A 13,713-nucleotide genomic window follows, 5' to 3' on the forward strand; every position below is an offset into this window, starting at 1 on the left:
ATACAAGAAGAGAGTAATACTTTTATAAAATGTGAGCTGAATCAACACCCTGACTTTCGAGAACATATACCTCTCAAATGGAATATATTAAAGACCCTTACTATCATTGTTCTTAATACATATACCTTACAGAGCCAAAATTTCAATGTCATTGCAAAAATCATGTATTACACTAAAGTTCACCTTTCACTGCAGGATCCCTTCATGCTGAGCATGAGATAACACACAAATGAGCACACTCTAGGTAAATTAGAGGATTTCAGTATCTGGAGAGCTCTAATAGGAAATGGAAGTATATGAACAATGGGTGTATTCCATTCCATACTGCTTATTCAATTAATTACTCTTCCAGATTACTAAATTACTAAAGGGTCCTTTTTTTTTTTTCCTCCTCCATGCTAATTAAAGATAGGCTAATAGGAGGTACCATCCTTTTCAGGCTACACTGCAAGCGAAAGCTTTTATCACAAGATAGTCTACACAAACCAATGTCCTCTATGAATTTTCTAAAATCAACTGTTTTTCAAAAAAAAAAAATGCAATTCCTTGCAGGATCCTAAATAATACACTTCTGACTTAATGAAATTCAAATCCGCTTCTTTCCCTGACAATCCTGTGCAAACCACATGAAGTTCAACAAGGCCAAGTGCAAGGTCCTGCATGTGGGTCAGGGCAATCCCAAGCACAAATACAGGCTGGGCGGAGAACGGATTGAGAGCAGCCCTGAGGAGAAGGACTTGGGGGTGATGGTTGACGAGAAGCTCAACATGAGCTGGCAACGTGCTCTTGCAGCCCAGAAAGCCAACCGTATCCTGGGCTGCATCCCCAGCAGCGTGGCCAGCAGGTTGAGGGAGGTGATTCTGCCCCTTTACTCTGCTCTCGTGAGACCCCACCTGGAATACTGCCTTCAGCTCTGGGGCCCCCAACATAAGAAGGACATGGAGCTGTTGGAGCGAGTCCAGAGGAGGCCACGAAGATGATCAGAGGGCTGGAGCACCTCTCCTATGAAGACAGGCTGAGAGAGTTGGGGCTCTTCAGCCTGGAGAAGAGAAGGCTCCAGGGAGACCTCATAGCAGCCTTCCAGTACCTGAAGGGGGCCTACAGGAAGCGGGAGAGGGGTTTTTTACAAGGGCAAGTAGTGACAGGATGAGGGGGAATGGTTTTAAACTGAAAGAGGGTAGATTTAGATTAGATATTAAGAAAAAATTCTTTACTGTGAGGGTGGTGAGACACTGGAACAGGTTGCCCAGAGAAGCTGTGGATGCCCCCTCCCTGGCAGTGTTTAAGGCCAGATTGGATGAGGCTTTGAGCAACCTGGTCTAGAGAAAAGCTGTCCCTGCCTGTGGCAGGGCGGGTTGGAACTAGATGATCTTTAAGGTCCCTTCCAACCCAAACCATTCTGTGATTCTGTAATATCTATGATGGGTTTGAAAAAAATAAACAAATTTCTACCCTATAGGCACACTGTAGTTGATTACAAAGAGATTTTAAAACACGCACAGGAGACCTGAAAGACAAATACACATAGGTATTTAACTTCTTACCAGTTGTTTCTTGAAATTATCAGGCACACAACTTCAAGACAGAACTATCAGGTCTATAAGGGTTGATTCAGGACTTCTAGAAGCTTCCCAAGTTTTACAACATGCTAGAAACAACCTTTACATCCAGACATGATATCTGACATACACTACTCTCTAGAAATGTCATGGGGTCCCAACTAGCTCTAAGTTATTATGCTTTTTACCTAGAGGTTCAGTTGTACCTAACCTGCTATCCCTAGTGTCAAAGACAAAGATACAGATCCTGGAAGTTCACGAGGCAGGCCTTTCCAGAGCTGCATTAAGTTAAACATCTTTTTTTCCTGGATAGGAACTCAAGTTATTTTAGCCCCCAAGCAAGAATCACAGTTATCTACCAGCAAATCAGACAAGGGAATTTCTGTTTCTGTCCAGTTTTCCCCACGGAAGGACTAAGCACAAGCAGATGTGCACAGACCTGGTTGTAGAACCAGGCTGTAAGAGTTCAAAAATTTTCATTCACTTGTCAGTTTGTTTACAAGCCAAATCTGCAGGTTTTCTATAACTAAATTTAGATAGAAGATAATTTAAAAAAAAAATAATTTACATAGCTTCACAAATGGGGTATGGGGGTTCAAACTGTTTTACACATAGTAAACAGTAAATAACTGTCCTTAAATCAGAGGCAAATATCAGCTGTAACTCATGACCAAAAAATCCCCTCTCCCCCAGATGATTACTTCAGCTTGGAAGATCCTGTTAAAATCTGGAGGCAAGAAGCTGCTCTCCTCCAGCACTGTATCAACTTGAGATATTACATCAACTCTGTATGAAGTTGACTATTTCCTTGGAGAAACTTTGCAAGGGGGAATTAAGATTACGCTTAAAAACAAACTAACAAAAAAACAAAAAACAGCAACAAAAAATCCATACCAAAACACAAATCCCCCTTCTCTTTACACTCCAGTGAACAGCAATAGATATGCAACTACAGCACAGCTCCAACAGGAAAGCAGAACGTGTATTCGATAAAGCTACACTGAGCACCAAATACTACTGTATATTTTAAGTAGCAACAAGCGTTCTCTGCCCTATAGGACTACGATTCAGAGCAAGACTGCAAGGAGAACACTAAGCAAGCTAACTGTTGCAGAAATAAGGAAACGCACAAGGCTATCAAGAAACACATGCATCAGCCCAATAAAAATGTAGTAGTTTGGAGTAAGAGAAGAATACTACAAATAAGTGAAATCAATGAATTGAAGAATTAGCAATTCTCCAGAGTCACTATTTAGCCTGGCATATCTAAAGAAATTACAAAACCACCAAGAGTCACAAGAATGATTCAAATGCCTTACTGCAAATGCTATAGAGATCCCAATGTTCCTGCTATGCTAAGTCAAAAATGTCAAGTATCATAAGGGCGTAACACCTAACCTGCCTAAGAAATTAACTCTTCTTACAGAGGTCTATTGAGCCCTAGAGAAAGTCCACATATAGCCGTTTGTCAAACAAGTCAACTCACATAAAGTTAAAAATTGAACTTGTGCTGGTGTCAAAATTTGGGTGCAGTCTGATATTACAGTTAAGCCCATCTAGTAGCTAGCTACTATGACAAAGGAAAAGTCAACCTTCCCCTCCAGTATCCCACATACTTCTCTCCCAATGTTTGTGCCATGCATCAACCTTCAAGCAAGCCCTGTTTGGGGACTTCTTCCAGTGTAAGTCAGCTTCAGAACCAAAACCGTACCTGCTGCCTAGGAAAGCAGCCATCTTCAGAACAACTGCTGAAGCACAAAGCTTATGCTATGTCCTTTAAGAACAATGCCAGAAACAAAATCCAGTGCACAGTGTTTTCTTATATGTGGTACAGTAAGATTTTAACAGCTCTACTGTGAAAAAGCAGAATAATTTTTGTTAAGGTGGTATGTGATAATCTCCAAAGTATGCAAAGGATTAGAATATGGGGCATCTACCACAGGAATCTTGTGCTTCTTCATACCTGAAGAAAAGGACACTGTATAGTGCTTTTTGTTTATTTGTTAGGAGAATGGGGGGGAAAGAGAGCTTTACACAATAGATCTTTTTGGGCCACCTCTACTGTACAATCTATCCATTTTCACCCAATGAGAATTCCACATGCAGCTTTGTGTGGTTGCTTATATAAATACAGCTAGTTGTTCTGACACTTTCAGAACAGTTTTGATGGGGTGTACATTCAAGACCAATAATATGAACTATATCCCAGGAGGAAAAGCACCTTATCTATGTGGCAGTCTTGCATCACATTTATAGAAAAAGAGAAACACAAACTATTAATTTCTCCAATGCTACATTTGCATCCTTCCTGGAAGGCTTTTTCAGATGTTAAAGCTTGCTTTGTTCATGTGGCTTAAAAAGAATGTAGACACATAGCTCTGCTGTATCACTACAGAAGCAGCCCACACCTATTTCAGCTAGGATTACTCTACTAGTTCTGTTTTAGGACAAATCACCTCTCTCTTTGAAATCATCTGCCTGGATATTAAAAACATTTTTAAGGACTTGTACAAACAGGCAAGATAGTTAGGTCGTAGATTTACAGTACACTAACTCTGCACTGACTCCCTACAGGAACACTTGGCGAAAGCACAGTGAGCATCTTAGCGCAGTGCCTAGTTCTGCACCGCACCAGCCGCACTCGGCCGCTTTTGCTAGAGACGAACACAAGCACAACAGCCGTGTGACTGTGTCTGACACGCAGACAGTACTCTGGGATTTTCACATGAGCTTCTGTAAAGCACACCTCGTGCTTACATTCACTCCCTGGTTTGCTGTACCTTTGGGGGGCAAAAAAAAATATATATCAAGCACCACGTGGGTGTGTCTCTAAAATAAACTGGTTCAACTGCATTAAATCCTGTGCGTATTTATTCAAAGTTGAAGCAGCCTGAATGATAAGTATTGAATTTAATTTCCAGAACGTTCACGTCTCCCAAAGCAAACAAAATACAGGGAATATAAGAGATTTCTCATGTTTATTTTAAAAATACTAGATTTTTTTTTCCTACTATGGCTCAAAGGTTCTTATAATATGTAGGAATCATAATAACTAAGCAGAAATTTAGTTATTAGTAACAGTAAGAATTAAATATACTATAATATTTTTAGATATGGACTGGTTGTTAAGATTCCTTAAATATCAAACAAGCAAGTTTAAATTCCCAATAAAGCTTGGAACAGAAAAGTTGTACTTGGGAACACAGTCACTCAACATTAAAATCAAATCTAAAAATCAATTACTGAGAAGCTTCCCAAAAAAGCACTTAAAATAATAAAGTTTTCTCTTAAACTTACTCATTTGGCATAAAGTGGCAAAATATGAGACATAAGGCTGTTACATCATTAGACTTGGAATTTTTATGCTTAATATTAAAGCTACAATACTCCGTTCTCAAAGGAAGTCACAGTCTTGCATCGTGTATCTGCCAATTACCATTGAGATCTAAACAGAATTTTAACCAGCAAAAGCACTCTCCTAGCTCATTCTGTGCACACAAATAAAAAAAAGTCAGAACCATGGGTTAACTCCTGATGTTAGCACGTGAGCTGCCTAGACATTTAAGAACTTAACTTTCATTGGGATATATGAGCTAGTACTTCACAACTTTGACTTTCGAGGTACACTTATGATGACAGTTTGGGAGGGATTAGACTAGTTATAAAATATGGATAAACCAAGAGTCAATGAAAATGAAGTTACCAACAGACTGAAATACCATGAGATGATGTTTAAATTACAATCCTTTTATTTGCTTACCTAGAAATAGATTCCCATTTTAAAGATACCTTTCATATAATTCACCATTCTCTATATTATTGTCTTTGAAAACACCAGTGTGAAATAAAACTTATTACAGTACTATACTATCGAAACAATGAAACATTAAACTCTGCCCCAGAACTTTGGACTTCTACAGTAACAGACATGAAAAACATCAACTTCTCTCATCAGAGAGCACATTTTTCACTTATATTTAGAGTGAAAACATACTAAATACATTATTATTTACCAGTCTGCATTTAAACCACTAACAAAGATCAATTTGCAACAGCAAAATGATTATCCAAATAATCAGAGCCAACAGCACTTGCTATACAGATATACCAACTATTACAGTGAGGATTAAAAAGAAAAAAAGTGCTACCAATTGATATTAATAATTGCTAACATTTAAGAAAATATGACTATTCAAATATGCAGAGGTTTTTTTGTTGGTGGTTTGTATTTTATTTGGGGTTTTTGCTTGCTTGTTTTAAAGAAGCCAGGATTTTACACTGGCTTCAAAATACATGGGGGAGGTTACACAAATGGGACATGCACTTCAAGAATGAGTCCATGTTTTTAGCCATTACATACTAGATGTCACGATGTATATAATGTAATTGAGTCCTAGCTGCATGGTGAATAACAACATTATATATTTTTACCTCAAAGGCTATGGCAATAATATTTTGCAATTAAAACCTGCACTGTCTCAACAAGAACAAAGCTTCAAGCTCCACGATCTCTTTCCAGTGCTACTCATGCAAGAGAACGTTACTACCTGACAGTAGGTCCAAAACGACAGAAAACTCAATTATCAATATAGCATGTTCTTCCAAACTACATATACACCCTTCTCATATCTGTAATTCATTACTGAACATGGAAAGAAGTGTTTTTAAAGAAAGATTTTTCCATGCTACTTCTGTAAAAAAGTAGCATGGAAAGCATCAATAATGCATCCTTACTCTGAACTAAATCTACATTCAATTCCTTTGATCAAGAATGTTCATAGCTCCATAACAAGAGCACGTTCGTTTAATATAATTAACACCCTGGGAAGCAGAACAGATAAAAGACAACATGAGATAAGGTGGTCAGAATTGAAAGAAAGAAAATCTCCATGGCTTAGAAGCACATGGAATTAAGTGGTAGAGAGGGCAGAATGGATTTTTTGTAACCGAGGAACACAAATTGAAACATTCCAATGTAACAAGGTAGAAATGTTTGACTGCTAACAGTACACTGTTTCTCATACTGTAAGAACAGGACTCATTATCATAAAATATCATGAGGGCAATAAAAAGAGATTTTAGATAAATATTATAACACCTGTTTTACATAATTATTCTTCTATAGAACAAGAAGAGTACGGACAAAACGGTGGTGTAAGATAGAACTTAACTGATATGCTTACAAAAAATTTCTCCCAGGAGCATCTCCTTCCTTAATTGCTCAGTATATAGGTGTATACAGCTTCATCCAGCTACTGTCAAGTTACATGCTAGACTACATTAAACAGCCATGGTATGGTCTGATTTCCACACTGGAAATGGGATTGACTCTCAGGCTAATCTGACCCCAACAAAAAATAAGACCAGCCTTGAGAATGTTTAATTTTGGTAGATTACTTCTTGTTGTTATTTAAAAGTACATGTATTATAATATACATTTCTTATAATAAACATATCACAAATACCATTGTGATTCCCTTCTATCCACCTACATAAATATATTATTCTATCACAATCACATTTAATAAACACTTGGGTAAGCTGCCCTTTTGGTAAGGACATAAACTAAAAACTGTTGTCCTCATCCAATCAACAACAACTGCAACTTGGCATTAGAAACAGGTACAAGCACTCTGCCAGAAGTCTCTTGGCCATACAGCTCCACAGCACAGAGAAACAGAAACTTCTACAAGGTACAAAACTGACAAAGGCAGAAAGAAACAAAACATTCTCTGGACAGTTATTAATTTAAATCAGCTCAAGCATTCTCTTTAATAGTAAGAGAGCCCTCTTCCAACTCCAGTTCTTAGGTAATTGCAAGCTTAAGCAGACACGCATTCCAACTTTAAAATATAAATGCTGACGTATTCTATACGTGGGATTTAGGTTGCCAGCCTTATTAGAGAAGCCCTAGTCATGCAAAACAACTTGGATAAGACATTTCTTCCCCGCCTACTCTGACTCATTAGTAATAACCAGGCTAAAAAACTTTCTTTTTGGATACCAGCAATAAAGAAAGTTATGTGAAAATGATGGGAGAGAGCTTTACCACAGTGAAGTCAAAGACAACTGACAATACTTCTGTAAATTTTCATGGTACCATACTTGCACAGCGAGCTCCACTTCTTACCAAAAAGGTCGCATCAATTTCAGCTGCTGCCAAAGAAGGGGTAAACAAAAGACACAGTCCATCTCTTCCAAGAAGCCTCTAAGTCATTTCAAGCCCCAAATTATCTTCTGTGCCTTTTCAAGCACCAGAAAGTTCAGCTGCCAAACCTCCTATCTTTCTACAATTACTACAGTGAAACTGTGCTTTGCAGATACAAAATTGCTGAAGACAAACAATTAGAGCGGTGTGAATAAAAATGCAACACTGAAAACAGAGACAACAGAGTTGAAAAAAAATCATTTAAAAGCTGATGTTTTCATTGTATTGCACAGAGTAGTTGCAGGAAGCTACAGAGTCAGGTGACTCTAGCGAAAAATTTAAGTCCTGTTTGCCTCACAGAGTCTAAGAACCTGAATAAAGCACAATTGTACACTTGTAGCTAAACCCCTCTCATAGGAGTTCACTCAATGAATGAAGCAGAAAAGAGGTAAGATGATCGAGAATGTGGAAGGAGACATTTATCGTCTGTATATGAAGAAAGTACTCCTCTACTTTACTAGAGGATTTGGGAAACAATAATATAAGAAAGAAAATATCCTGCAGCCTTAAATACAGCAACACACATGTTAATTATTCTATTATAAAGACTCAACGCACTTAAAAATATGTATACACACACACACGTAGGTTAGCCACAGAAATGTCACCTTACTCTCTCAGCACCAGTTTCCTTAGAAACAATTTCATGTAGTCTTCCTACACTAAACCTAAAACGTTCTCTTCTCAGGATCCTCTGTGATAACCCATCCTACACTAAACAATACAGGCTCGTCCTCCCTTCACATCAGTTCATATGCAGTAACTCCTCCTATGCTAGTTTGTCTGCAACTCATGAATTTCTTTACTTACGAAAACATTTGCATGCAAATTACTTTCCGTGTAACCCTACCTCTCCCCAACACCTTCTTGGTTCACAGTTTTGGTTCGTTAAGTAAATTAAATCTAGAAAGACTTTACTAAAGATAGAAAATGCATAGTAAAAATGAAGCTGTATAAAAAAAAAAAATCTAACAGCAAACTAACACTTGCAAAACCACAGTTAAGGGATGCTCAGTGGTACGTACTAAAAATGAACAGGCACAAGCTAGGAGAAATCTTGAAACAGAATTTCTGTGGGAACAATAACAAAACAAAATTTAAAAACAAAACAAAAAAATCAACAACAAACCACACCATCAAAAAACCCTCAACATGCAATTTGCAATAGGACTGCAAATGTTATGCTGAGAAAGATCACTATCTTGCCTGCAAAGGAAAGAAATGCATGCAGAAACAGTTCTAGAAATATGAACTGTAGATTCTAAGCAGCTTCCCATTTTTGAGCTGTAAAATCCTCACTGGATGGAAATAAATGTCTGTTACAGTACGAAAATAGCCATAAAAACGAAGTCCTCTATCAATTCCAGACCAATAAAATATCAATATATATTTGTCACTTCAGTATCTGCTACCAAATGTAATCCACACAAACTGGAATTTAGGTTACATAGTCATTAATTCACCTAACCTCCCTTCTTCTACCCTAAATACTCCCAAAGAGATCTAACCTAAAGGATTCTCTGCTGAAAGTAATGAAATCCCTCATTCTAATCTTTCCAACTTCCAGATGGTAAAGCCTTCAGCTCGAGGAAGTAGAGTGTAAGTAAATGAAGCTGAGGTGACTGATTCTGCCCGCCCCCCCATCCATACACTTACTTACACATGCACAAACTCTTAAATGAGTGGAATCTTAAAATTTATCTGAATTTACTTCAATTATAGCTAAAATTATGTCATAATCATGATTTTTAAAAATTATACAGTAAGAATACAAAGTTCCAACATGAACTTTCAAAATACCAGAGTTGAAGGTCCATGAGCATCAGGATATATTCCTTTATTGCACGATGCCATAAATTTCATATGTGTGACTCAGATGCATCATTCACATTTAAGAAGTATGGTTTTCAAGGAGAAAATGAATTCTAATTGATATTCTGGTCTTGCTTTTCCAATACAAGTTCCTAGAGTTTAAAAAGCAAACTGTACAACAAATATAGCTACATGAAACACCACTGATCTCACCACTACTCATCAAGACGACACAACTTCAGAACAGCACAGATCTCTTCTGCTTGACCTAATGGAACATACGAGGCAGTCGAGCCCTGAACACAAAACATGAAAAGGACTTAAGCCACACACAGAGGCTGCATGCTATTCACAGGTTAAGCAGAATAGCATCAAGAATCCAGAAACATAAGATCTGCTTCAACTTTCAGAGTCACAATTGCTCAGACCATAGCTGCCATTACTACTTCCAATTGTCACTTTACAGGAAACAAATTGTTTTCTTCCATGTCATGCACCACAGCATTATTTCAGTGTCAGTCATTTTCAATCTCACACTTGTTTTCTGAAAGTTAGAAAGAGGTTTTAAGAACTGCAAAGAACAATCTCACAAAATGAGAAAAACACTGTTATTTTATATTGAGATTAGACAGACCATACAAATCAGAATTTCCACACCTAAGTAACACATGTTCCTGACCATCTTAATTCTGTACAACACAATCCATTAAGAGCTACCTTAACATCAACTATCCACATAGTTGACCCAATTGATTAAGGTGACTGTGCTATAAAAACTGATGCTCATGACCAACCCTACTAACTTCACTAGAATTCCTCCAGAGCAAGAAATTACATTGTCTTTGTTGGACTCCCTCTTTCACAGAAAACAGGCAAAGAAACAGTGCCTCTAAAGAAAGCACAACCCTTTTTAATCACCTTATTAGAAGCTCTTATGAAATTCTGAAACTCAGCTTACTACAACTGGCATTCTGTGGCCTACCACATGGAAGTATACGCTACTTCTCTGTGAAATAACTATGAGAATTAAAATGTTAGTAAATGTAAACTAGTGCAACAACTACACCGGTTTCCCCTTTTGGCTTGGTATGAGTTTAATAATTAATCTTCACTGTTGAATAGTTAAACACAGTGCATATTGTTTACACAGTTGTTATTATTCTACTGTTAAACCAATATTAAAACAGAATAGAGACTGACCAGTCGTACAGAAGGATTAGTTAATATTTTAGTGTGAAGTGGTTTATTTATATATATATATTTTTAAATAGTGAGGAGCACTAAGTTACTAACATATGTGGGGGTGTTTCTCGAGGGGTGTGTTTGGCTTTTTGTGGTTTGGGTTTTTTTAATCTGAAATTTAAAGGTGTTTTTTCTGGCGCAAAAGTTTGCATACAATCTCTTTAGGAAAGTAATGTAAACCCAGCACAAATAACTTGAATCAATCAGATCTTTTATGTACCCTCTTAGGCAAGATTTTCCACAATGCTTTTCATTTATCTAAGCTATAGATCAATATAAAAAAGTTATTAAAAAAAAAAAAGGCAAAAAAAGCAGCCTTCCACAGGTATAGCTTTGATGACTTCAATTGAAATGCACAGCCTTACTCGTCCCACCAGACATTACGGAAACAAAAGCAAGAGCGAAATATTAAACGCGTACTACTATTTTCATGCATATTTTCTACTCATAGCCTGAAAATTTAAAAGTTTTTGGTCTCATACTACCCTAATGTACAGTCAGAAAGCAGGAGTCTTTCAAGATTATGAAAAATTACAGATTTAACAGGCAGCATTGAAAATCCATGCAGCTGGCTTCATGTGTACCATTCCTCCAGGGTTTTTTTGTGTGGAAGGAGGAATGGAATTTATTTACTCATGGTCAATTTTACAATGTTCTAGGTTTTCAAGCCTATTTTCTTGCACCCAAAAAAACAACAGCAGAAATTCTCACTGAGGACTCAATGTTCTAAACTTCAGCCATTTTTACATAAAACCCCAGAGTTTCTCTGTGTGCGGGTGAGGTTGTTTGCAATACTAAATAGTTTTCCTGCTAAAAACTTCAAAAGCAGTTGGCAGAACAATGTTTTTCCTTCCCTCAAGTCACCTGAGTAAATTTACCTTTGGAAAAAGACCAGAGATGATCTTACATGCAAACATGTCAAAGAGTTATACTACTGCTTTTTGCAATATTAATCTTCTTCAGCAAATTCTGTATGTTACATCCACTTGAAACAGAAATACATCCACATGAACTATACTAAACATAAATAGTTTCCTTATTCTTTTACAGGTAAGTCACACTGCCCATCTAGGTAACGTTTATGATCTTATACTTTTTTAATTAATTGTATTGGCAACACAGCAAATTCAGTTCATTCTCTTCAAATGCATCTGCAAAAATTTTTAATCAAAGCCTGAGTTTAACTAAACAGTTGGTTAAAAGTGTCACTCTTCTGTTTCCCTACGCAATTGTTGATACGAATCAGCAGTATCTATCAAAGTTCAAGCACCAGGCACCTAAAATTGTCAGATTACACATTTTTGGTGTAAGGAGCATACTCATCTAACACCCTTCATATGGCACGCTTCACAAAACACATGCAGTCTTTCAAAGGCAACTTAAGACAGAAGGTTTAGAAATACTGAGGTTATTGGAATGCAGACAGCAGACCCACAGAAAGAGCACTGGGTAACTTCTCAAAAAGTAGGGTTGACCAGGTATAAAGCCAAAACAAAACAAAAAACAAAACCACCACCACAACAACAAAAAACAACAAACCAAAACAAACCCACATAGTCCACATGTGACTACTTCAGTACATGAGAAAACTGTTCTGAACAAAATACAAATCCAGACCTAACACCATGGTACCTGCAACTATGTGCAGATTTGCAAGTTAAGATGATTACTCAATAATTATTTCTTATCAGTGAGCAGCCGGAGTTTCATACTTGGCGGGGGGCGGGGGGGGAATCCTCATGCTTTTTTTGCTTTATCTGCCAGCTATCCAATTGGCACATTGAAAAGACCTTTGTAACCATATTTTGACAATTTTGTTTCCTGATCAGTTCTGTTCCACTTGAATAATTAAAACCAAGAAATAAGATTGTAACTTCAAACATTCTCCTTCAATAAAAAAGTAAATTCTAATAAAAACCTTTTTAATCTTCTGTAGATGTGACGCATATGCATAAACACGCAGAATTTACTTATAGCAACATTACACATTTCAGAAAGCTATAAAGTCTGCATTCACAGAGACAGAGAAACAATCATCACAATCTAGTCAAAGTCAACACATACTACTAAAGCAGAATGCCCCGATAGTTCATAGAAATAGCAATAAAATAACTATTACTGGAATTTTGCATAAAGTCAGTACATGCAAAAAAAATATTTTGTCTATCAAAATCTACCCATTGGAATATGAATTTGAAATACCTCAAAACTTGATAAAGCTGAAAACTCTTTAAATGGTGATTAAGGTTTCCTAATTAGCACAATAACGTCCATTTAAGATCTGTTCGCTCCTCTCTCACACAAGACCAAAAATTTATTATCAAAATAAGCTATCAAATACAGTCTCTGGTAGGTTACAATCATGGGAGCAATCAAGAGCAGTTGACTGTCACACCCATGCACATCTCCACCAGCCAAATGTGGTAAAGTTCCTACAAAACATTTCAGTAAAATGACAAGCAGTGCTGGAGAAGCTCTTTCCTAGCAGCTGGGGAAAAAAAAAAAACAAACACCAACATAGCACTCCCACTCCCCTACTGACCAACAGATCATTTTAAAGCTTTTTGCCGCACACATTGAATCTTAATTTATTAGATGAAATTAACATCTCAAGTCACCCTCCCCTTTACTTAAGTTTCCTTGAACTTCCTTCTACTTTTCTTACATCGAACCCAGTGTCCTGTCTTTAGTACAGACCAATACCTACAAGTCAGAGAAAAAGAGCACAAAGGAAACAAAAAAAACCCCTTTGAACATTTGGTTAATTATACATTGCCAAATAAAGTAAAGGGGACACACATACACACAAAAAATACCCTGTGACAATCGGCACAATACCTGATTACAGAATTTCAGCAGCATCAAGGCCAATTAGTACTGGCCACTGACCCC

General features: G+C 37.2%; 1 protein-coding gene across 5 annotated transcripts in view; it reads right to left on the reverse strand.

The window, feature by feature from the left end:
- The window catches only part of LOC137667005 (origin recognition complex subunit 2-like), a 75,936-nt gene that overhangs the window by 52,502 nt on the left and 9,721 nt on the right, over window positions 1–13,713 (reverse strand). The gene's annotated exons all lie outside the window — the stretch shown is intronic.

Source organism: Nyctibius grandis, chromosome 9 (assembly GCF_013368605.1).
Source record: "Nyctibius grandis isolate bNycGra1 chromosome 9, bNycGra1.pri, whole genome shotgun sequence".
NCBI classification, from domain to species: domain Eukaryota; kingdom Metazoa; phylum Chordata; class Aves; order Nyctibiiformes; family Nyctibiidae; genus Nyctibius; species Nyctibius grandis.